Here is a 25350-nt window from a genome sequence, read left to right as displayed (position 1 = left end):
GTAGGTGTCGAATAAAATTTCTGGATGTTGGATGGTTCTTGGTGGGTGGTTCCCCTCCCCATTGTAAAAGGCAAGTGAGACGAGGAACCGGGGCGCGGGTACTATCAGCTTTAGGCTGATTTCGGCTCTCCTGCACCCCACGGAGGATGTTGCGTTGGGTGGTGGATTACGTACTGGGGTCCGTGTCGGAACCGGGAAAAAGTCTTGCCAGGAAAACTGATGGACAAGGCTGCCCACCGGCGGGAAGCTCAGTGGCTACCGGTGAGCTTTTTGAGAAGCCAAAGTTCCCGCTTTCCGTGTGTGTGCAGAGAGCCGACTTTGTATCCAACTGCCGAGTTTTGAAGGTCACCCGGAAAATCACACGAATTAGTTTATGATTGATCCGGAAAATTCTCCTCAGCCGAAACATTTTATGAATAGTTGAAATGTTATTTATTATTTTATTTGCCTGTCGATAGTCAAAGTTGTGTTCATGCCACGGCAAACGATGTTGACAGTAAGCTATATCAAGAAAACATTGCAGCAACATTCGTCGCTCAACATGAAGAAAGTTTATTTTTGTTTCAACATTGGTACAATAATGTCACCGAAACGTTGCATTAACAAAAAAAATCAAATTGTTGCCCCAGCAAATAATGGTAACTATTTTATGAAGAGCTTTGTTTCGATGTTACATTTTCGCGAATTGCAACATTGTTGCTCCCTTGTTGTAACTTAATTGGACTTAGACGTTTTTAGCATGTTGCGCGATGCTGCTTGGGACTCAAACATAAATAAATGCATAATAAATAAACAGTGCTCAGAAAAATGTGAAAATTCACCACTATTCCAGAATTTTGAGTCAATTTGAGTCTGAATTGAGGTACAGACATGCCTCGGTTTTGCACGCCTCGGTTTTGCACGCCTCGGTTTTGCACGCCTCGGTTTTGCACTGCCCCGGTTTTGATTCGTTCAGCTGCCTCGGTTAAGCACAGTCCAGAAGCGCAGAGCTTATGGGATATTGGCTTTATGGGAGACATTGGCTTTAATTGTATGAAAAATCCTGCAAACATCAAAAAATTATAGTGTTTTGGAATCGGAATGATGTCAGCTATCCATTAAAATTATAATTTCATGAAAATTTTCACAAAAATACATATTTTTCTTGTACTTTGAAAATGAAATGTTTTTCGAAAAAATACTCAAAATTATTCAAATGATCGGAATTTTTTCATACATTTCGAATAAATAATCATTTTTTTGAAGCACTCAAAATTTCAGTTTTTACAATACACAGTAGTCCAGATCGCAAAATTAAGTGGAAAATGGATTTTCCGAAAAATGGGGACGTTTTGGAGCTTTGCTGTCTTGAGAAGAGTTGTTGCAAAAGGAAAGGGGCAACTTTTGGTTTGGTTGAAAATTAGGGTGGTTCATGATTAGGGTGATTTTGAGAATCTAACTTTACAGGAATATTTTTGGGAATTTTTTCGTTTTCTACAAAGTTGTTGGGCTGGCTAATTCAAGCAACTTTTTCGAAGTTACCAAAATGTTATCTCGTAATCTACGCCTTTTATGACCAAATTTATAGAAAGCATCTGAGCAAACCTTCAAAAATCAGGTTTTTGAACGTTGCCATTCAGGGTTGAGTTTTAGAGAAAAAAGATATTAAGAGCACTTTTAGAGCTCTAAAAAAAGAACATTTTCATTTTTTGACATGTGAATTTAGACTTAAGGGTCAAAAGTTACAACCATTTTAAGGTAAAAAAGATGCAAAATTAAAAATTAAATATCTCGAAAAGGGGCAAGCCAAATTTTAAGCACCAGGTTGCATTTGAAAGAGAAAATCTAGCACTACAAACGCTGAAAAAATCTCAGGGGTGTTTTTCTTTAAACTTGAGATATCCTCATTTGAAAAAGTCTAATTTTCAAGGGAAAACCATATGGGACCACCTTAGATAAATCCGAAAAATTGTACAAATATATGTTTTTCCATGTAATTTTGCCCGCTGAATCTGAATCTGCCCTCAGAATTGAGCCAAAGTGTCAACAAATCGATTTTGACCATATTTGTAAAATCTGAAATTTTGAGTATTTTTTTCGAAAATACGTAGTTTTGTGAAAATTTTGAGTAGTTAAAAAAATGTAATTTCATTCAAAATGTATGAGATAGATCGGAAATTTTACGAATGTTTCATGTTCTAACATTGAAAATCGGACCATTAATTGCTGAGATATCGACATTAGAAAATGGTGGGCTGTTTGGGTGAACACTTAGAAAGCTTCAATTTTCGTGTTTCTTTTTGTTTAAGCCGCTGTATCTCAGCAACCAGGAATCAATCTTCAAAGACTTTTAGACAATTTTATAGCAAATTTTCTGAACATTTCAAAAAAAAAATTGGAAATGACCACTCATGGTCACTATTTTTAAAATCGAAAAACTGCAAATATGTGTGTGTGTGTGTGTGTGTGTGGTCCAATCCAATACCCACTAACCGGTAGCGAAATTATGGGAAAGTATAATTTGTATCAGAATTTGTATATGCCGAATGCTGATACAACTTATCTCAGTCCCGGGTATTAGGTTTTGATAGCCCTCGCGCTGCTTCCAACGACCCATTTCAGAATGACAGAGCTCCTTGCGGTCCAATTCCGAGGTCGCTGGGCATTGTTCGGCCCCGCCTAAACATAGAAGCAAGCATCTGAAGGAAACTCGATCTATATTTAGACTTCCAATCCCCTCAGGCAAATCAGGGATCAGCGCGTATTTAACAGTCTGGACCCGAAGCCTGATTTTTCTGTTACATTCTTATTGGAATTCCATATAAACTGTAACGGGAACAGCAGGCACCGGGTCCTGACTATTAATATGAGAAGATAGACATGTTTCAACACTACGGATCAATTCACTGCTAGAGAGTAAACCTCCTGATGGCCGACTGCTCAGCGTCCCAGACCACCAATCCAAAGGTGTGAGTTCGAATCCCACCTGATTCATTTTCGTTATTTTTTGTTCATATTCAAAGTTCAAATTTCTGATTCCAAATTTCAATGGTACCGACCGGGATTTGATCCCTGAACCTTCTGCTTGTAAGGCAGAAGCCGTAATCATTAAGCCACGGAGCCGGTAAAATTGAAAAACTGCAAATATTTCGCTAAAATCAAACTTTCGTTGGCTATATCTTGAAAACAGAGTCTTTATCAAAAAATCTGTAGAGTACTTTTCGATTGGAAATTCAATTTTACATTAAAAAATTACGTCAAATTGGTTTTTGCATGAAATTTCGATTTTACCCAAAAATCACTATTTTTTCTAAAATTCATAACTCGTGGCAGATTTTTTGACCATGTTTCTCTATGGCTCAAAAGTTGCGGGTTTTTGTCCCTTAAAACATGTAAAAAATCTGGAAAAACAAAAAATACGTATTTTGGGAAATTGAGTTTTTGTTAAAAAATGGTAATAAAAAAATCGGCAATTTTTTTCCGTGTACCTATTTTTTCTGAATAGTCCTCAACAATATCTACAACTTTGCCGAAGACACCAAATTGGTCAGAAAGTTCATTCAAAAGTTACATATTTTTTTAATTTTCATAAATCATTTTTTTTGGACAGCTGCAAATTTGTATGGAAAATTATATGATGCAAAATGGCTTCTTTGGGCATAACGAAGGCACCAAAAAAGATTCAGTCGGATTTAAAAATACAAAAAAAAAATCGAATGACCGAAATCGGAGAGAACTGCTCCAGGGGGTATGGCGATTGTCCACGCTCCATACAAAAAAGATTTTATTTGTATGAATATTGTCCACAATGGGGGGGGGGGGTTGAGATTACCAAAAAAGTGTCCACGTGGTTTGTGGATTGTCCCAGATGGAGTTTGAGGTTAAGTCCACTTCTTTCAATATATAGCCACTAGCCTGTCCCATTTTGAGGTCATGTCGAGGAATTTCAGGTGCTCACTTCTTAAATGATAGATTATGATGTTAGGAACAATGTTTTCTTAGACAAGAAAAAATAATAAAATACTTTCTCGCACCCCCTAGTCGATTTACTGAAAAAAGTCACTTTTTTGAACAAATTTTCTAAAATCGCTTGGAATCAATACAAAAACTGTTTCGATCAGGTGTGTATTATCTTCAAACGATAGGTTTTTGTCCATAGATTAAGATGCACTATCAATATTGGACCAAAATGTAAGTTTTTGGACTCTCCCAGGCGGATTTGTGTCGAAAAAATCGCATTTTTTCGAAACTTTTTTCAGAAATGTTCATTTAATTTAGGGTAGCCTATTTTTCCCAGTAAAACCAATACATGCAGCTTGTAGGAAATTTCATGGCGAACATTTTTCCCCCTGAGAAAATGCAATTTCGACACTCCAGAGCCGAGATATTTGAGTTTTAGTGAGGAAAAAAGTGCCAATTTTCAAAATTTCTCAGAATTCAGAAGCAAGGCCTACTAATTACACGATGTAGCAAGCATATGTCTCAAAGGTCAAGGTATGCTTTTTATAGTAATTTTGGCGGCTGAATCCAAATCTGAAATCAAATTTCGTGTAAACAGTGATGTTTTGGAGCTACACCCTTTTGGAATGTTATTTGCGTGTTTAAGAGGCAGTTTTTGTAAATATTACTCGGTTTGTTCTAGAGGTCGTATCGAGGTGCTCCGATTTGGATGAAACTTTCAGCGTTTGTTTGTCTATATATGAGATGAACTCATGCCAAATATGAGCCCTCTACGACAAAGGGAAGTGGGGTAAAACGGGCATTGAAGTTTGAGATCCAAAAACATAAAAAATCTTAAAATTGCTCGCATTTTAGTAAAACTTCATCATTTCAAAACACTCTTAGATGCATTCGAAAGGTCTTTAGAAGCACTTCAAAATGAGCCATAGACATCCAGGATTAGTTTAACTTTTTCTCATAGCTTTTGCGGGTTTCGCCTCGTAAGCGGAAGGTGATGGGTTCGATTCCTGTCTGGCTCGGCAAAGTCAGATCCCTTAAAAGAGTAAATATGCTCACTGGGAATACTGACCGGTAGGGGATGGGTTTCGACTAGCGGCGTGCTGGATTTCCAATCCAGAGGTCGTGAGTTCGATTCTCGTACCGGGATGATGAAAAAAAAAAATTACTGTTAAAAATGGATTTTTTTAAAACCTCAAAATCTTTTTGCAACAGCCTCCAACACCCATACTCTTTTAGCTCAAAAGTTAGGGAATTTCATGGACTATAATCCTACGGTAATAACTTTTTGGCCAATCGCAGTTTTTCTCATAGTTTTTCGATTTTTCTATAAAAAACATTTTACAACGTTAGTTATTGTCCCTACAGCATCCATAGCGGCACTTTTTAGTCTCAATTTTGTCATATTCGAAATCCTTGGAAACTTCAAACTTCAATGCCCGTTTTACCCCACTTCCCTCATCTCATCTCATCTCATCCAAATCGGAGCACCTCGATACGACCTCTAGAACAAACCGAGTAATATTTACAAAAACTGCCTCTTAAACACGCAAATAACATTCCAAAAGGGTGTAGCTCCAAAACATCACTGTTTACACGAAATTTGATTTCAGATTTGGATTCAGCCGCCAAAATTACTATAAAAAGCATACCTTGACCTTTGAGACATATGCTTGCTACATCGTGTAATTAGTAGGCCTTGCTTCTGAATTCTGAGAAATTTTGAAAATTGGCACTTTTTCCTCACTAAAACTCAAATATCTCGGCTCTGGAGTGTCGAAATTGCATTTTCTCAGAGGGAAAAATGTTCGCCATGAAATTTCCTACAAGCTGCATGTATTGGTTTTACTGGGAAAAATAGGCTACCCTAAATTAAATGAACATTTCTGAAAAAGTTTCGAAAAATGCGATTTTTCGACACAAATCCGCCTGGGAGAGTCCAAAACTTACATTTTGGTCCAATATTGATAGTGCATCTTAATCTATGGACAAAAACCTATCGTTTGAAGATAATACACACCTGATCGAAACAGTTTTTGTATTGATTCCAAGCGATTTTAGAAAATTTGTTCAAAAAAGTGACTTTTTTCAGTAAATCGACTAGGGGGTGCGAGAAAGTATTTTATTATTTTTTCTTGTCTAAGAAAACATTGTTCCTAACATCATAATCTATCATTTAAGAAGTGAGCACCTGAAATTCCTCGACATGACCTCAAAATGGGACAGGCTATTAGCCACTTTAGAGCGAGTCCACGAGAGCAAAGCATACCCATCTCACATCGACCTCACCAATCTGGCCAAAATATGAGCACTGCAGCTTGTAGAGGACATTTGGGACTACCATCTGAGACTGAGAATGCTTTGGGTAAGGCAGTTTAACATATGAAATAGATACTCTTTCATTTAGTGATTTTTTGGTTGTAATTTTTTGCTCGGGGGACCCCTTAGATCAAATTTTCCGGTGATAATTTTAATTTTTATTTTTTTTTTCATATTCGTATTCCTGAGACAATTTCACAATAGGAACATTCATGAAAATGTTTATTTTCATCCTCCACCATCAATGAAGGGCATCAATTTCCTCCGAGTTACGTTTTAGTGTATTTTTTGTCGTCTTCATAAACCTTTTCTGCGACTGATTATTAATGAATCGTTTTGCGAACGTTTAAATTTTGCACCATTATTTGAATGCATGAATTAAAAAATGAATAAGGCAGTTTGATTGGGAAACGGACAACAAAATACTCTATTTTAGTTTCAACGTATACTTAAAGGTTTTTTGTTATTTTATTGTTTTTTAAATTTGTTTTATGTTGTTGATCAGATTTATGGAAAAAAATATTTCCTGATTTTTCTGTACAGTTGCACAGAAAAAAATAATGTAAATTTGGAAGCTTTAATTTTGGAAGGTTGAATATTACCTCTTTAATGATGTAATTTTACCTCAATTTAGACTGAAAAAGTGGCATTACACCAGAAAAGTGGTAAAATTACACATTTCCAGAGGTAAAATTACACCTTTTTTCTGACATAAAAGATGTACCCCTTCCCAGATGTAATATTACCATGATTTTTTTTTCTGTGTGCTGGGTTACTCACTTTAGACACAATGGGGAGTTGTTGCAATTCTCTGGCTGCATGCAATAAACAATAAAAACCTTCACCCATTGTTTGGCATGTCTACTCCGTGAATGGAGAGCCTTTTCACAGTTTACCATAATGGCTTCCAGCCATCAGGAAGTACCTTTTCTGTGGTCAACAGTATTGTTCGACCAAGCGCAATTAAATTTGATTGCTCGTGGTTGGTTGTTTTGCAAAAGAATGTTTTTTTTTTAGTTTTTTAAGTCTACATCGTAAAAATGTAATTTAAAGTGCTTGAAAGAAAATCGGGTTGAATAAAATATATTGACGAATTGCTATTACTAAAAGTTTATTTTTTAGTTATCAGCATATTGTTAAACAGTCTAAACTCAATTTAAACCCCAATTTTTTGTCTGAGAAAGAGTAAACATTTGGTACAAATGAAAACTTAAGCTTTGACTCCACCACAAGATCTCTTACGCTACCAATCCCATCCAAGTGGTAGATCGTTGCCCGGAATTAAGGTCGAAACAACGCGCGTTTCCCACGAGGAAACAAAAAAGCAACAACTTCCATCTCAAATAGACCGTTCTGTCCGCACCAAGAGAGGATAATTGCCCCACGCCGAACGTGGGACTGGCCCGGTTCCGGCCTCTTTCCCTCCTCCCCGAGGGACCAACGATGAACGAATTTCGGCACGTGCAGAGATAGATCTCGCATCGTTTTGGGATTTTCGAAGAAAGGCATATCGAGTGGGGCAAGATTTAACGTCGAATCCTAACCGAAATTGGGCTCTTTCGGAATGGACGAAGCTGTTGCTGTTTTTTGTTCTTTCTCGAGAACTGGCAAAGGATTGTGGTAAGTGATTTGGGACGGCTGCAAATCTGTTGTTTTCGGTGATTTTGGTGGTGATGGGTTGGGACGTTTTACGTGTTGGTTGGGCATGGATATGGAAATGAGCCGACAAGAGTTATCACTTTATGAGACAAGGGTTTATTTGGTTGTTTTATGCAGGTGAGGAGAATTCTATTTTTTAAATTGATTTGATTAGGAGCAGGTTAAACACAAATCTATTTCTTTAAATTATTTTATCACTTTCTTTTCAAGCAACGTACCTTACTTTTTCATAAAGTCATTAAGTTTGATTTGCACGCTCGTTAAGTAAAATTGCCCACCCGAGGGCAAGTTAGCAAATTACCTCTGTCAAAGTTAATCCAACGGAAGAATATAATTATAGCAATTAATTAGCAATTTCCCTTCTTTTCAAAAAACCAACCATTCCGGTACAGTGGCGTGTTGTCACCCCGGGCTTCACGGAGGGATACTGGTGGGTCTCATCACTTACGGGATTCACTTAATTTATCACTTAATCACATCCTCATTATCGCCTGGGAGATTTTCTTTTTTTCCCCTTCCTTCCCTTTACTGTAACCAAAACTGTCTCAATGAGTACCACGTATCCTCTGCACTCGGACCCAGAGCGAAAGTCCTGATCCTGGCTCAGCACACACACACTAAAAAAAAAGTTTGCCTTTTACTCCCCCTTGCACACATACACACGTTCACACACGACCACGCTCACACAAAACGTATTCATACGTTGTAGGATTTGCGGTTTGGCACTTCTTGCCTCCAGAGAAGAGTTTTATACCATCACACAAACCGAGCTTTTTACCACTAATGAGAAACCACGGTGCAGCGGGGAAGCATTTACATAATTTATTATACGACTTTTTTTTTGCTGCACTGCTTCGAAAGCTCAAAAACTCATTCTTGATCCCGGCAAAGGGCCACGGATCCTCTTAGGGACCACTGTGACGATGTTGCCACTGGTGATGGAGGTTGGGCTGAGGTTTTTCTTTCAATGTGGTCATCACTACTTGAGCCCTCATTTGTGGTTTTGAAATATGGCACAGATTATGTGCTCAGGTGATGTGGCGATTGTGCACTTGGGGACTGTAATTTTAGTTTTAAATGTTTTAGTTAATCTTCTCACGTATATCTTTCAATCATCTTTTTTAAATTTTAAGGCAGTTGCAAATATTTTTTGAAGTTTATGTCCCTAGACTCAAGCCAAAGTCGAGTGGGGAGGGGGCAAACAAGCCATGGTTTTAACATTTGAATGAAAAAAGTATTTAAAATGCATTATATACCTGCCCAGATGTTTGACAAACTGTAGTGTTGAAAACTTCAAAGTATTGGCTAGAAAAAAAATGGGTATTTCGCTACCAACTCACATGAAATCGGGAAAAGTTGCTCCGACCCCTCTTCGATTTGCATGAATCTTTGTTCTAAGGGGTAACTTTTGTCTCTGATCACGAATCCGAGGTCCGGTTTTTGATACCTCGTGACGGAGGGGCGGTACGACCCCGTGCCGTACTCAGAATTCAGGAAAAACATATTTTTCATCGAAAAAAACTCTAAAAAAAATTTAAAAACCATGCCATTTTTCGTTTCTTGACTGTAAAAATTTGTATAACGTGTCATTTTATGGAAAATGTAATAAACTTTTCGAATCTTTATTGACCAAGAAGGGTCATTTTTTCATTTAGAACAAAATTTTTCATTTTAATATTTCGTGTTTTTTCGCCTTTTTGCGTTTCTCTTTGTTTCGTTGTTCGTGTCTGTCGATAAACGGCCATGATCAACAACGACATACTTTTTCAAAACTTTTTTTTCGTAAAATCGTGATAACTCGTGATGTTAACAAGCAAATCCCTTATGTTTATAGATCAAAATTTTTGCAATCGACTGCTCTACAACGATGTAGAACATTGTTAAACTCTAAAAAATAACCCAGCAAAGTTAGAAAAAACACGAAATTTTAAAATGAAATTTTTTGTTCTATATGAAAAAATTATCCTTCTGGGTCAATGTAGATTCGAAAAGAACATTAAATTTACCTTAAAATGACATGTTCCAAAATTTTTTACAGTCGAGTAACGGAAAATGGCAGTGTTTTTAAAACTTTTTAAGTGTTTTTTTCTAAGAAAAATACGTTTTTCCAGAATTCTGAGAATGCCATCAAATCTAATCTAATAATTTCTAATCTAATCTAATCTAATTTACATAAAAGTGTCTTGGACACCAAATTTCTATCTAATCACCTTTCAGACTGCAAATTATTGAAAAATTATTGTTTATTGTTTATTGTTTATTGTTTATTGTTTATTGTTTATTGTTTACTGTTTATTGTTTATTGTTTATTGTTTATTGTTTATTGTTTATTGTTTATTGTTTATTGTTTATTGTTTATTGTTTATTGTTTATTGTTTATTGTTTATTGTTTATTGTTTATTGTTTATTGTTTATTGTTTATTGTTTATTGTTTATTGTTTATTGTTTATTGTTTATTGTTTATTGTTTATTGTTTATTGTTTATTGTTTATTGTTTATTGTTTATTGTTTATTGTTTATTGTTTATTGTTTATTGTTTATTGTTTATTGTTTATTGTTTATTGTTTATTGTTTATTGTTTATTGTTTATTGTTTATTGTTTATTGTTTATTGTTTATTGTTTATTGTTTATTGTTTATTGTTTATTGTTTATTGTTTATTGTTTATTGTTTATTGTTTATTGTTTATTGTTTATTGTTTATTGTTTATTGTTTATTGTTTATTGTTTATTGTTTATTGTTTATTGTTTATTGTTTATTGTTTATTGTTTATTGTTTATTGTTTATTGTTTATTGTTTATTGTTTATTGTTTATTGTTTATTGTTTATTGTTTATTGTTTATTGTTTATTGTTTATTGTTTATTGTTTATTGTTTATTGTTTATTGTTTATTGTTTATTGTTTATTGTTTATTGTTTATTGTTTATTGTTTATTGTTTATTGTTTATTGTTTATTGTTTATTGTTTATTGTTTATTGTTTATTGTTTATTGTTTATTGTTTATTGTTTATTGTTTATTGTTTATTGTTTATTGTTTATTGTTTATTGTTTATTGTTTATTGTTTATTGTTTATTGTTTATTGTTTATTGTTTATTGTTTATTGTTTATTGTTTATTGTTTATTGTTTATTGTTTATTGTTTATTGTTTATTGTTTATTGTTTATTGTTTATTGTTTATTGTTTATTGTTTATTGTTTATTGTTTATTGTTTATTGTTTATTGTTTATTGTTTATTGTTTATTGTTTATTGTTTATTGTTTATTGTTTATTGTTTATTGTTTATTGTTTATTGTTTATTGTTTATTGTTTATTGTTTATTGTTTATTGTTTATTGTTTATTGTTTATTGTTTATTGTTTATTGTTTATTGTTTATTGTTTATTGTTTATTGTTTATTGTTTATTGTTTATTGTTTATTGTTTATTGTTTATTGTTTATTGTTTATTGTTTATTGTTTATTGTTTATTGTTTATTGTTTATTGTTTATTGTTTATTGTTTATTGTTTATTGTTTATTGTTTATTGTTTATTGTTTATTGTTTATTGTTTATTGTTTATTGTTTATTGTTTATTGTTTATTGTTTATTGTTTATTGTTTATTGTTTATTGTTTATTGTTTATTGTTTATTGTTTATTGTTTATTGTTTATTGTTTATTGTTTATTGTTTATTGTTTATTGTTTATTGTTTATTGTTTATTGTTTATTGTTTATTGTTTATTGTTTATTGTTTATTGTTTATTGTTTATTGTTTATTGTTTATTGTTTATTGTTTATTGTTTATTGTTTATTGTTTATTGTTTATTGTTTATTGTTTATTGTTTATTGTTTATTGTTTATTGTTTATTGTTTATTGTTTATTGTTTATTGTTTATTGTTTATTGTTTATTGTTTATTGTTTATTGTTTATTGTTTATTGTTTATTGTTTATTGTTTATTGTTTATTGTTTATTGTTTATTGTTTATTGTTTATTGTTTATTGTTTATTGTTTATTGTTTATTGTTTATTGTTTATTGTTTATTGTTTATTGTTTATTGTTTATTGTTTATTGTTTATTGTTTATTGTTTATTGTTTATTGTTTATTGTTTATTGTTTATTGTTTATTGTTTATTGTTTATTGTTTATTGTTTATTGTTTATTGTTTATTGTTTATTGTTTATTGTTTATTGTTTATTGTTTATTGTTTATTGTTTATTGTTTATTGTTTATTGTTTATTGTTTATTGTTTATTGTTTATTGTTTATTGTTTATTGTTTATTGTTTATTGTTTATTGTTTATTGTTTATTGTTTATTGTTTATTGTTTATTGTTTATTGTTTATTGTTTATTGTTTATTGTTTATTGTTTATTGTTTATTGTTTATTGTTTATTGTTTATTGTTTATTGTTTATTGTTTATTGTTTATTGTTTTCAATGCACAAAAAGTTTTTTGAAATCAAAAAAAAAATTAACACCATTCCATGCATTTTTTTTTAACTGAAATTTCTCGAAAACAGAGTCAACTGTACAACGGAATATCTCAAAAATGAAAAATATTGTTATCAAGATTTTTTTTAAATACGCCCTATATAAATTTAAATCACATTAACCTATAGGAACTTTTCAAAAAAAATAATTTTAAACATTAAAAACGAACTTTAACATGTTAAAAACGTTAATTAATACAGGGAAATGCATTTTAAAGTGTTTTAAGCTGATTGCACTCAAATTTTTTCTATGATTTTTTAGTGTTTGAAAAAAAAATTGCTCCTTGATTTTTCGGATCGATTTTGAAAGGGAGGGGGGGGGGGAAATGTGACAATTACTTTGAAAAATATTTGTAACAGCTTAAAAGCTTGCGAAAAGTCTAATATTTTATATGCAATCCATAATATGTTTTTTTTCTAATTTCTAGCTCAACAAATTAGACAAATCTGTGCCTAGTTTTGAATGTATATTATCTTGGCAGAAATTTAAAGATTTTTTTTTTCATTTTGAAAAAAGATGCCCAAGAGTTAAGAAAATGTATTTTTCTCAAGAAAGTGTTAATACTTTTTTAACTAAAATCCTAGGATTTAACTGAAATGATTTTCAAGATGTAGTATTTTGCAAAATAGATAAACCAACATTTTAAACATTAAATGAAATTTTTTACCCATTATAGAAGTTTGGCCATTTTCGGTCGAAACATACATTAAATTTCAATGAGTTTGTCAATAGCAATACTTATTATATCATTGAGTTTTTAAACTTGATAAATTTTCAGATAACTGTTAACGTGGATTGAAGAAGACAGTTCAATTCAAAAATCTTTAGCAGTTTTCAATTAAAAATCAATACCCCTCATTGACTCTTCATTCCAACTGTATTGAAAAAAAAATCCTTCCACTCTATTAATTCTTCAATCGATTGTGTCAGTTGCGCTCAATTGCCATCGGCCAATGATGGCAAGAGCTCGGGCTTGGACTCGATTGCCGTTTTTCATTAACCATAATTGTCAATCGACAAGTCCAGTGCCAGTGTGTTGGCTTCTTCCGTTCACCCCATTCCAACGTCGATCGTTGATCCTGGGTTGGATTCGATTCTCAAAGCATCAGCAGTTGAAGCAAAAGCATTCGATTCATTGAAAACTGCTCGTTCGAGGAATCTAATTTGACATATCCTTAACGGTCAACCCCGGCCACCGTAGAAGTGCTTGCTCTGGTGAAAGCCATTTTCAATTGATTAGACGGCACACGAGTTCACGTGTGTCACAATTGAAATCGCTATACACAATATTGTCGAGCAAGGACTATTGAGCGGATCGGGGTCGGAGGGGTTGGCACCGGCTTTGGATGACCACATTTCTTGAAAATTAACAGACAGGTAGCGGTTTTCTACTGAACGTCACATGGTGAATTTGATTTGTTGTTAGATGTTTTTAATTGAAAGTCTGAACGGTATTTTTTAAATAATTGATCAATTCTAAACGAATCACGATCGTTAACGTTTTTATCATTTTTGATCAAAGGTCTAGAAACTTAATGAAGCCTGGATGTTTAGAATCTAGGTTCGGTCAACATGTTAGAAATTGCATTTTCATCACATTTCCATATTTACATCCCAACTTCAACGTTAAAAAAAAAATACAGCTAGACTAAACACTCGAGAAAAGCTTCACCAAACACCTTGCAGATTGCACCCAGGTACGCCACACACATGAGAATCATTTGCAAATCCGTTTGAAGTGCACCACGTGTGCAAGCTGTCGAATCTCGAGTTGCACTTTGGCGCCGGTAGTTTTTTTTTTTTTTTTTTGCTGCGTGCATCCATAATTTGATGCTGGATGCAAACAATATCAACACACCATCGTCGTCCTCGTCGCAGCGTTTGCCAAGTGGATGGAGAGAAGCAATGCTTGGCAGTTTCTTCGACGTTAACGGTGGAAATACGATGACTTTTCTTGTTGTGAATGAACAAAGGAATTTTGAAGCGAACGGATGACGATGGTGGAGGTGGCGGCGGTGAAAACGAAGTTCAAAAGAGCACATAAATGTTTCCTATTGTTGTGTGTTGCGTTGTAATGTGATCGTACGTAACGTGAATGAAATTTAGTAAGTTATCAATCACAAATTTATATTTTTATAAATAAATCTATGACTGGCCCTTAAGGCTGTTCATAAAATATTGAATAAATAAGTTGAGTGTCTAAACTTTAAAAACAAGCTATAGTTCAAATTTTCACATATTAATATCAAACATTTAATCAGGAACATTTAGATGATTTTGGTTTTAGCAAACAAAATTTCTTATTTAATGTATTATTTTGATTTTGCTTTTATTCCTATTAATGATTTTGTTTCATATTCTAACATTCTTTATGTTTGACTTCTTCTTTTCATTTCTGTATTGATGCTTTCAGAATCAATTTTTAAACTGAAAAAAGGCGCTAGATAACAAAATTACCTATTTCGTAAATGCTTGAATTGTTGTTTAAAAATAACAGAGAAACATTTAATTAAATCACTCAAATTGAAGTTTTTTTTTAAATATTTGAATAAAATTGTTTTTTTTAATGAGTAATCAAAAAATGATGTGTTTTTTACAACAACTATTCAGAGATAAATATTCGTAAAAAAGATCGCTGCGACCATTTTAAAATTAAAAAAAACAAGGTCATAAAATAGTCAAGAAATCAGGGTGCTAAATTATATATTTTTCATTAGAAATTCGAAAGAATAGTTCAATGAAAACTATTACATATATATTTTTCTACATTGTTCAAATTTTGTGTCATTTAAAAATATTATGTAAAATCTGTGAATAAAAGTGCACAACAAAGTAAAAATTACTTTGTAAAAAAATCTTAATCCTAATTTTGCTGAATTTTTTTTCATGATGCCTCATATAAATTTGTTATACTGTGTTGAGGAAATAAAACTTTAACAAATTTGCAACGGCTAGTGAAAATTTGATGTTGTTTTAATGTAAATGATATCAGGGTATGAAAATGCAATTGACAAAAACAATTACAAATTAATTTTGAACAATTCAAAATAAAAATAAATCAAATAAATATTTTTTTTTGGTTTTCAGGAGTATTTTTTCAAAAAATCAGTATTTATTTGCGCCAATAGTTTATTAATTTGTTAACTTTCAAAGGAACAAAAAAAACAATTAAAACATAATTGCTCACTTTTTCAAGTTTTATCAATCATTAGTTGTGGCCCGCCACTGCTTCAGAAAAATCAGATTTGGCCCGCAGGACTAAAAGGTTGGGCACCCCTGGGCCTAAACAATGAAAAACAAAACATCAACCCGATTCATTTAGTTTTATGAAAGTTATAAAAAAATTGCTGCAGCTTATCCTGTCTACACTTCATGAGGGCATTATATAGCAGAATAGTTCACAATAAAAATATGCTTGCATTTATATTAACACCTAAACTCCCAAGCTCGAGAAAAAGGGGGAATTTGTATGGAAATTCCCCCTTTTTCTCGAACTTGGATGTTTAGGTGTTAATATCTTACATATATTGGAATAACACTACCCCTGATTAACCCTCTACATCCCAACCCCGCCTTCAATTTTAAAAATCGCCATAAATCAATTTTTCAACCAATTTTCGATCATTTAAAAGAATTGAAAAGAATAACTCTTTAAATTTTAGGGAATTTCAGGGTTGGAAGTTTTACTTGTTTTATGTGACCTTGCCAATGTTTTTTTTAAATGTCATTTTACTAGGGGTCAACTTCGGGTTAGTTTTTTACTAACATTTCATATATTTTAAGTTAAAAGAAGTATGCAGTATTTTTTTCAAGTGTCCCAGACTATGCCTCTACACATTTTTTACAATTTAAATGATAATGGTGCATTTGAATTGGATATATGGGGTTACATATATGACCTTAAATACATTGCTCATAACTGAGAATAAAATTTTTTTTAGTGTGATAGAATAATAATAATAATAATTAATAATAATAATTGTAAATAAGCTTACGTAAATGTTAAAACGAGTCAAATTATTAAGCTGTCGAAGGCAAACTTACAGGAAATTGGACGAGCTTTCCGGTAAAAATATTTTCGAGACTGAAAAATTTCATTTTGAAATTGCAAAAAACCATAAAAACCTATTTTTTCATCATTTTTATAAATAGTTTTCGTTAATTATTTTTGTATTTTTTAGGAGAGACTTACCATCCTGAATTTTTCGTGAGTGTTTTTGAAACATTTTAGGCTATTTCCTCAAAACTTAAATGAAAAAAATCGTGACACATCTCCTTCAAGTTTAACTTTTAACTTAAAAATTTAAAAATCTCATGGAAATGGCGTGTATTTTTTCTTTCAGCGTATTTTTATCAGAAAGCCCGTCCAATTTCTCACAAGTTTGACTTTGACCACTTTTTGATACGCAAAGCCGTTGCTTGCATCGTTTTTTTATTGTTTTGAAAACAAGTGTGTGATCACTGGTTAAATATAGACCAGGGGTGCTCAAAGTTTTTGAAGGCCGGGCCAAATTTGAAGCTCAAATGAGCTTGCGGGCCAAATTTACAAAAAAAGGTTGTTAAAAAAATAAATAACGTTATTTTAATGTAAAAGATCGGACATTTATGTTATTAAAAAAATGTCTTTTCCAAATAATAGAAACCACAAAATAACGAGTTTCTATTGGTATTGTTGTTTCTGGTATTTAAAAAAAAGTTCTTAGCTGAATGTACCTGGGTTTTCAAAAAAAAAAATAATAAAGTTTTGTTTTTATATTTCGAAAATTGTGGTGACATTACATGTTAAACAATTTTTCTATAAGTTAAGTGTGGCTAATGAAAAATCGTTGAGATCCAGAATTTCAACATTTCAATGAAAAAAAAACTTTTAGAAAATGTTTTAAGCTTCCGTATAGATAACCTGCAATCTTTTTTTTTTAAAGCGAAACAACATTCATTTATTTCATCGAAAATTCACTAAAATTCAAATTATTTTAAATAAACCCAAACATGCTCAAATGATTTGAAATGCAAAGGAGTGCGTATGTGATTAATTACAGCTGAATGCTATTAAATTTATTTTTTTAAGTTTTTTGAAAATATATTTTTGCTCCTGGTATTTCGAGTCAATTTTTTAATAATGGTGGAGGGGTGGGTTGATCGACGAAAGCTTTGTAAAATATTTTCTGCAAACTTGATCCTCCGATTTCCAAATTTTGTCTACCTGAATCAGTTGATAGTCAATCAGATTCGTTATCTAACTGTAATGAGTTCGAATCCCTAAGGAAGTGCAATGTAAGTTTGAGGGTGGCTTGCAAATTAATAAAGAAAACTTTTATTTTTGCAACTATTACAGAATTCTACCTAAGTCAAACTTGAACGTTTTTTTGACATTTCTAAAAATGTTTGATGAAAGTTTTGACGATATTTACTAGTTTCACTCACATTGAAACGTGTGAAATTGTTTTAATTATTAAATATTTTGAACAAATTATTTGTATCCTAAAGAAAGGATCAAAATATTGATAAATCATAAGTTTTTTTATTAACAAAAAATAAAAAAGATATATGCTAATAAAAGCTTAAAATAAACCATAATTTTGAAAAAGTATAAAATCACTTTACAAGTGGTCAACGGGCCATTTTACATGATCATTCAAAATGGGTCCGCGGGCCACAAAATATCACCTCGCGGGCCACGTTTGGCCCACGGGCCATACTTTGGGCACCCCTGATATAGACCATATTCTTTACCAAAGCCGGGAAAGGATTAAATTTATATTGTATGCACTAGCTCAAACTTTTTAGGCCTTTTTTGTCATTTTTTTAAATGTTTTAGGGGACAAAAAACCGGAACCAAGACTTACATTTCAAATGAGTCAAAAAAGGCTAGTCTTTTATTTCATAGTACCTTTATCTCTGGAACTAAAGGTCCTTTTTCAATGTTGAAATGATTTTATTTTATATTGGTTAAATTTTCTGAGATCCTTGAAAAAAATACAATTTGAGAATGACCACTTTTTATTAAAAAAAGACATTTTTCAAGTGTACCATTTTTCTGAATAGTCTTCATTTAAACCTACAACTTAGCGCAAGATACAAACAGATCAGAAAGTTCCTTGGAAAGATACATATTTCGAATTAACAGCAATTCCCCACGAAAACAGCATGATTCGAAAAAAGATTCTCCGATCGGGCTCAAAACTTTTTTTTTCCTTGGCCGAAATAGTTAAACCCGTATTTTTTTCGTTTCACCATTAGAGTGATCTACACCGTGTCAGGGTGGTTCAAAAATTTCCATTTTCGTCATTTTTTGCAAAAAAAAAACACATTTTTCAAAAAATCATAGCACCTGGACTGAGCTAACGACCTAACCTCTAGGTTAGACCGGGGCCAACATTTACTTCCGCGTCCGACGGAAGGCGTGATCAGACAAATCTCGTCTCGAAAAATGCCTCTGGGGCCAACTGGGGTGAGAGGCTACCATGCTTACCATTGCACCACCGACCCCGGTCAAAATATGAAAACCTACATTACCAGTGTTTCGCTAGGGTTCTCTAAAAAAACAAATTTTCTATCCATCAAGTCGAACGAACTCTTCAAGATTCCTCCGAAAGACACCAACGAAATTCGAAGCCGCGTCGTCGTCATTCGATGATAAATCCAATTTGTTACCGAGCCCGCCCAAGCTGCACCACTTTCCGTCTTCATCGCATCGCAAATTTCCACCAGGCAAATTTCCATGGCTCAATTTTCCAGGAAGGAAGCGAAGGAAACGCGCGCGGGTGCCTCTTTCGATTTGTGTTATTTTATTAAGAGATATTTGCTAATAAATTGACGCCAGTTGATTTCAATTTCCGCAGCCGCCTTCGTCACCGCGTTTTGGCCGTCGTGCCCGGAATGTGATTCCGGTTGGGCTGGAGCATTATTGAAACTGCAAAAAAAAGAACAAACAAACGAACGGAAGGAAGACTTCCTTGTGACGGTGTGGGTAAGCTTCTTTTACAAGGCAGCGAGATGATTGGGCGAGTTGGAAGTTGATTCCAATAATGAATCATATTTATTGTTGTGGGCGGGGGGACTGGTTGACTAAATTGGAATTCAGAACGCAGTTGGGGCAAATGTTTGCTGTCGTGGTCGTAAATCAACATCGAGATTGAATTTGTGATTTTATATGCTATTTTGTTTGCTTTGAAACTCCAATAATATTGTTTTGTTGATTTTTTGAATCAACAAACAGTATGTTTTTCCCAGTATTGAGATCAAAGCATTTTTTTATAATTTCGTGTTGCTATATTTTTGGATTATGGCAATAATTTTACACGAATCATACAACAACAACAACAACAAAAAAAAACAAATTAAATTTTACTTGTGAGTATCAGCCAAATAAAACAAAATCAATACTAACGTAACCAAAACAGACTCAAAGCCACCCAAAAGAAAGTCAAATGCCTCAATTTGGCCACTTCTCTGCCAAAATTCCCCGTCCGAGTTAACTCGTTCGCCTTGCACCATTGTTGGAAAACTTTTCCCGATGCAAATGATGTACCAATTTGCATTTATATTTATGTGTATCGTAGCGGAAATGCCAAACACACGAGAAAACACGGACGATTGCGGTTTGAGGGTCAGAGGGTGACAGTACCGCCAAAGGCACACACACCACTACTACTATTTTTGTCATGTTTTCCACTTTGCTCCCTCCCTTCCTTTAGTCAAACTTTTCCTCGAATGACAAGCGTCCGAGGGTTTCTTGTTTTTATTGTCATTTCGATGCAACTGCAGTGCAGAAAATCTGCCAACTACTTCTTTAAGGCAGTAAAGAGAACCTGGTAGGGTGGTCACTAGGGCGTCCCAAAAAAAAGTTGTCAAATAGATTAAGATGTCAGGAACAATATTTCCATACAACAACAAATTTTCAAAAATGGTTTACAACTCGCGCGCGAAGCTTGAATGAAAAAAGTGCATTTTTTGGGTATTTTTCAGAAATGCGCGTATCAATCATACTAAAGTCATTCAAATTTGGTCGCTTTGGGCTTCAAGGTTTAGTTTAATGTCCCGTTAACAAATTCCTGTACAGACATAGTCCATAAAAGCTTGTGTTTAGGCATAGCAGGGCGTTTTAAGGAGAAAAATTTGTATTTTTTAGCTAAAAAAAAATCAAAACTAACCCCCTTAACGAGCCTTAACATTTTGCAGTCAAAACTCATGCATTCAGCTAATAGGAAATTTTACGGAGATTATTTTGCTTTTTTCAACATTGAATTTATGTCTACGCAAAGCCGAGATATTTGCATTTTAGTGAACAAGAAGTGACAAATTTTAAAAATTCTTAGTATATAAGCGTTTTTAGCAAAAAAAAAAAAAAAAACATGGGCTACTATGTTTTCAAACGGCATATATTTTGGATATTTTTATTTATGTATCAGTGAACCTCGTTGGATAAATGTACGACTCGTGCTGAAAAAATCAACAAAAGCTTTTTTGAATTTTTTTAAGCGTCAGGACGATTCTAATATTTTTCAGAGCTTTGTCGGCTATGGGCAAGGTCAAGGGTGGGTAAGTAAAATTTGTGCCAGCCTTAACAGTTTTTATAAATGCTTTTGGGAAACTTTATTTTCTTTGAACATATTTTTAAAATTCTTAAAAATAATTTATTTTTATACTAGTTTCTTTGAGTGATTTTTTCCGTTCTTTAATGCATGAGCAGAACTTTTCAAAGTTTTGAGAAAATGGTTATATTTTTTTAAATGGAGTTTCATGTTGTTTTTACAAATTAATTTTTCATGATTTTGTAATATTAATGTAAGTTTTCCTTCAAATTTATTTATTAAATATTTGTGTTAGTTTTTTATTGTTCTTTTTATAAGAGGAATTTCAAATAAAAACATAAAAAATGATCAAACCAACACAAATATAAAAAAAATCCAAAAATATAATATTTCTCAATTTAGTTCTTTGAATATTAAAATAATATTTTTCTAATAGGCATGAATAATTATTTGAACAGTCTTAAGAGAAACAAAAACTACCATTCAATATATAGCAAAAAATCATTGTTTTGCGCTGTATTTCAATTTCTTCAAAATAAACTAATCTTGTGTAAGTTTTATTATGATTTTTTTCAATTCTTTCAAACATGAACAGTTCTAAAAAAAGCTTTTTGTAATTCCGTCGTGAAACTACTAACTTTTCCAGTCATTCTTGAACGACAAAATTGCCTACTTTTCTATACCGTAAAACGGGGTGACTTTGATAGCCGGGGTGACTTTGATAGGTACAATTAAAATACGTAAGGAATAGTTTAGAATCATACTGACCGTGGTAGAGAAGTGTTCAAAGTACCACGAGAAGAACTTTTCATAAAATTTTGAAAAGTTTAAAAAGTTAGTTAACTTAAGAAAATGTTGATGAAAGTCATTATTTTAAACTACTCAAAGTGTCATGATTTTCTTAATGAACATGATTTTGAATCGGAAAACGGAATGCATTTTCGGATTCTTTGGACAATTTTCCACTAGGAGAAGGTTAAAAAAAATTGTAAATAATAAATAATATGTGTTTTTAAAACACAATTAAAAAAATCTCCACATTTATAGGCAATCTCAGTTGAACAAATTTCATGTAAAACGTGAAAACTTGTGATTTGTGCTTCGAATTCAGTATGCAATGCAATATAAATCGATAATTTTATAAACAAAACTAGTTTTAATAAATTTCAAGTAAAATTCCGTCTTTTAAACAATTTTACCTAAAATTTATATGTAGTTTGCTAAAAAGCTTAAACTCTTAGTTAACTAAATATAAACATTGATTTTTTTGCTTAAAAACTATATCAGCTACTTTAGTGATGGTACATTTAGCGTACAAATAAAATTTGAACATCTGAAATATGATTTTGACAAGAAAAACTAAAACTATCAAAGTCACCCCGGAATTTAAACTAAGAATTTTTTACGTAACTATTTTTCTAAACACTATTGCAAAAACTTTTTTTTCCGAAATAGTGCATGGACTTTGTGTGGCCTACCCCAGTACATGTTTTAAAAATAATAATCTTGAGAAAAACCTTACCTGTTGGAAAATCTTACAAAACCAAATTGAAATCCTATCAAAGTCACCCCGGTTTACGGTACCAAAAATAACAAAATCGAATAGTTACACTTTTCAAAATAGAGCACTGAAATAGATACTGAAAAGTTAAAATTTCAGCACTTGAATTCCGAAAAATCGTATTTTTCATCGACAAAAACACTGAAAAAGTTTTAAAAATTCTCCCATTTTCCGTTACTCGACTGTAAAAAATTTTGGAACCTGTCATTTTATGGGAATTTAATGTACTTTTCGAATATACATTAACCCAGAAGGGTCATTTTTTCATTTAGAACAAAAATTTTCATTTTAAAATTTCGTGTTTTTTCTATCTTTGCAGGGTTATTTTTAAGAGTGTAACACTGTTCAACAAATTTGTAGAGCAGACAATTACAAAAATTTTGATATGTATACATACGGGGTTTGCTTATAAACATCACAAGTTATCGCGGTTTTACGAAAAAAAAGTTTTGAAAAAGTTACTTTTTCAGTGTCTCTTTGTTTCGTCGTCCGTGTCTGTCGCGAGTGACCATGAACGGCCATGATCAACGACGACCAACATTTTCAAAACATTTTTTCGTAAAAACGCGATAACTCGTGATGTTTATAAGCGAACCCCTTATGTCTTTTTTCACAATTTTTGTAATTGTCTGCTCTACAAATTTGTATAACATTGTTACACTCTAAAAAATAACGCTGCAAAGTTAAAAAAACACGATATTTAAAAATGAAAAATGTTGTTCTAAATGAAAAAATGAACCTTCTGGGTCAATGTAGATTCAAAAAGTACATCATATTTCCCATAAAATGACATGTTCCAAAAAAAATTCCAGTCGAGTAACGGGAAATTGGAGAATTTTTAAAACTTTTTTAGTGTTCTTTTTCGATGAAAAGTACGTTTTTTCGGAATTCTGAGTAAGCCATCAAATCGGGCGTCTAATTTTACATACAAGTCCCTTTGACACCAAATTTCTATCTCATCGCCGTTTTTGGCTGCAAATTATTGAAAAACACCTCTTTTTTCGCATGTTCAAAAATGAAAGGGGTCGTACCGCCCCTCCGTCACGAGATATCAAAAAACGGATCTCGGATTCGTGATCAGGGACAAAAGTTACCCCTTAAGACAAAGTTTCAAGCAAATCGAAGAGGGGTCGGGGCAACTGCTGTGTGAGTTGGCGGAGAATTACCCAATAATATTTATAGCTGTTTCTATTTTTTTAGTTTTTTACATTTTTCAAAATTGATCATTTCTTTAAACAGTAAAAACTTTTATTTCATGTTTAGTGTATTTTAATAATCTTAAAAAAAATTTCAATAAAATCATTGCATATTTAGAATGTTAACTCCCTCCCTCCGTATATTTTTTTCCGAAAAATGAACATTTGTGAAACAGTGAAACAGTATCAAAGCCGGCCCGAAAAATTGGGGTACAAAAAAAAAATAAAAAGCTTCAAATTTTCAATGGAAATTTGAGTGCAATCAGCTGAACTCAATTTAAAATGGGTCATTCCACCTGAAGTGTGCAAGAAAAAATGCAAATTTGAAAATTACCATCTCCGATTCTGCTCAAATTTGGCAGAGCTGTTGAGACTATCAAAACATGCAAAAATCCCGAATTTCATCCAAATCGGACCACCCCCTCCATTTTTGTACCATCCCAAAAAATCGACTTTTTGGCGATTTTTGAGCGAAACCCCTATCTTGAAACGGCGATAACTCAGGAACCACAAATCTTACAGGGTCGGTCTTAGACTCAATTTTGAAGGAAATTGGACGTAGAATCCATTTCCGTGATCAAAATTTAGATTAAAATATGTTTTCTACCTGTATTGCGCAATTGAAAACTTTAAATTACCGTATCTCAAAACAGCCCTATTTATTTTTTGAATTTGACCTCACCATCGTATTCCCCGTCCAATTTTACATAAGAATCACTTATCGACAGAAAGGAATATTTTTCGTTCCAGAGATATCGAATTTTAAAATTTTAAGTATTTGAAATTACCTATAATTATAATATCTACACTCGCCGCATCTGCTAGAAGCACTCAGTCGTGCTGATCAATAATAACTACCTGGTGTTCTGTAAGATGAATTATTTTTTCAATTCTATACGATTTTGAGATAATCAATACCTTGAACAATCTATTTTTTGTTTAAGGAATATTTATTGGGTAATTTTTAATGCACTATTTTTCTTGATCTCAGTGTCATTAAACCATATTAAGTAAAATTTGAACTTTTAATATTTATTTGCAAATGCTACAGAGTTTTTACAATACAATTTTCGAAAATTTATCATTATTCTATTATTTTCATATTTTTTCTAATTCCTCATTTCTTCCCACTTTCTCAAATTATTTCTTTTATTTCTTCTTTTATTTGAAACGAGAACAAATGTAGAGCTGGCTGTAGTAGATGAAATAATTCTCATGGGTTCTAGAGCTTTTGCCATGTGCGGTAGCGAAATAGTGCCATTCAGCAAAAACCCCAAATTCTGCCTTAGGGTTTGAAAGATTGATCATATTAAACCGATTTTTATAATGTGTTTCATCAGAATAATTGATTATTTTTTTCAATTCTGGTACATTCAATTTCAAAAGCAATACCATATACTTCTGATACATGTGGATAGCAGCTGTATCGTCTTCCAAGATTTCGAAATGATTGGCAAACAAAAAAAAGATTATTGTTCGGACGGTGTCAAAATGAACACAACTGAATAATAACACAACTAGATAATAAATCAGATTAATCGTTGTGATTTTCTTACCTTCTTCCAGTTTTATACTTTCCAGAAATCCTCCTCCTTAATCATGCTTCACGAGAGTTTTGTTCATATTAATTCATAATTTTTAACACGATAATGTATCGTACACTTTTTCTTAAGTTACAAG

Source organism: Culex quinquefasciatus, chromosome 2, assembly GCF_015732765.1.
Source record: "Culex quinquefasciatus strain JHB chromosome 2, VPISU_Cqui_1.0_pri_paternal, whole genome shotgun sequence".
Lineage (NCBI taxonomy): Eukaryota > Metazoa > Arthropoda > Insecta > Diptera > Culicidae > Culex > Culex quinquefasciatus.
The sequence above is the reverse complement of the archived record's forward strand: the minus strand, read 5'-3'. Positions refer to the sequence as shown.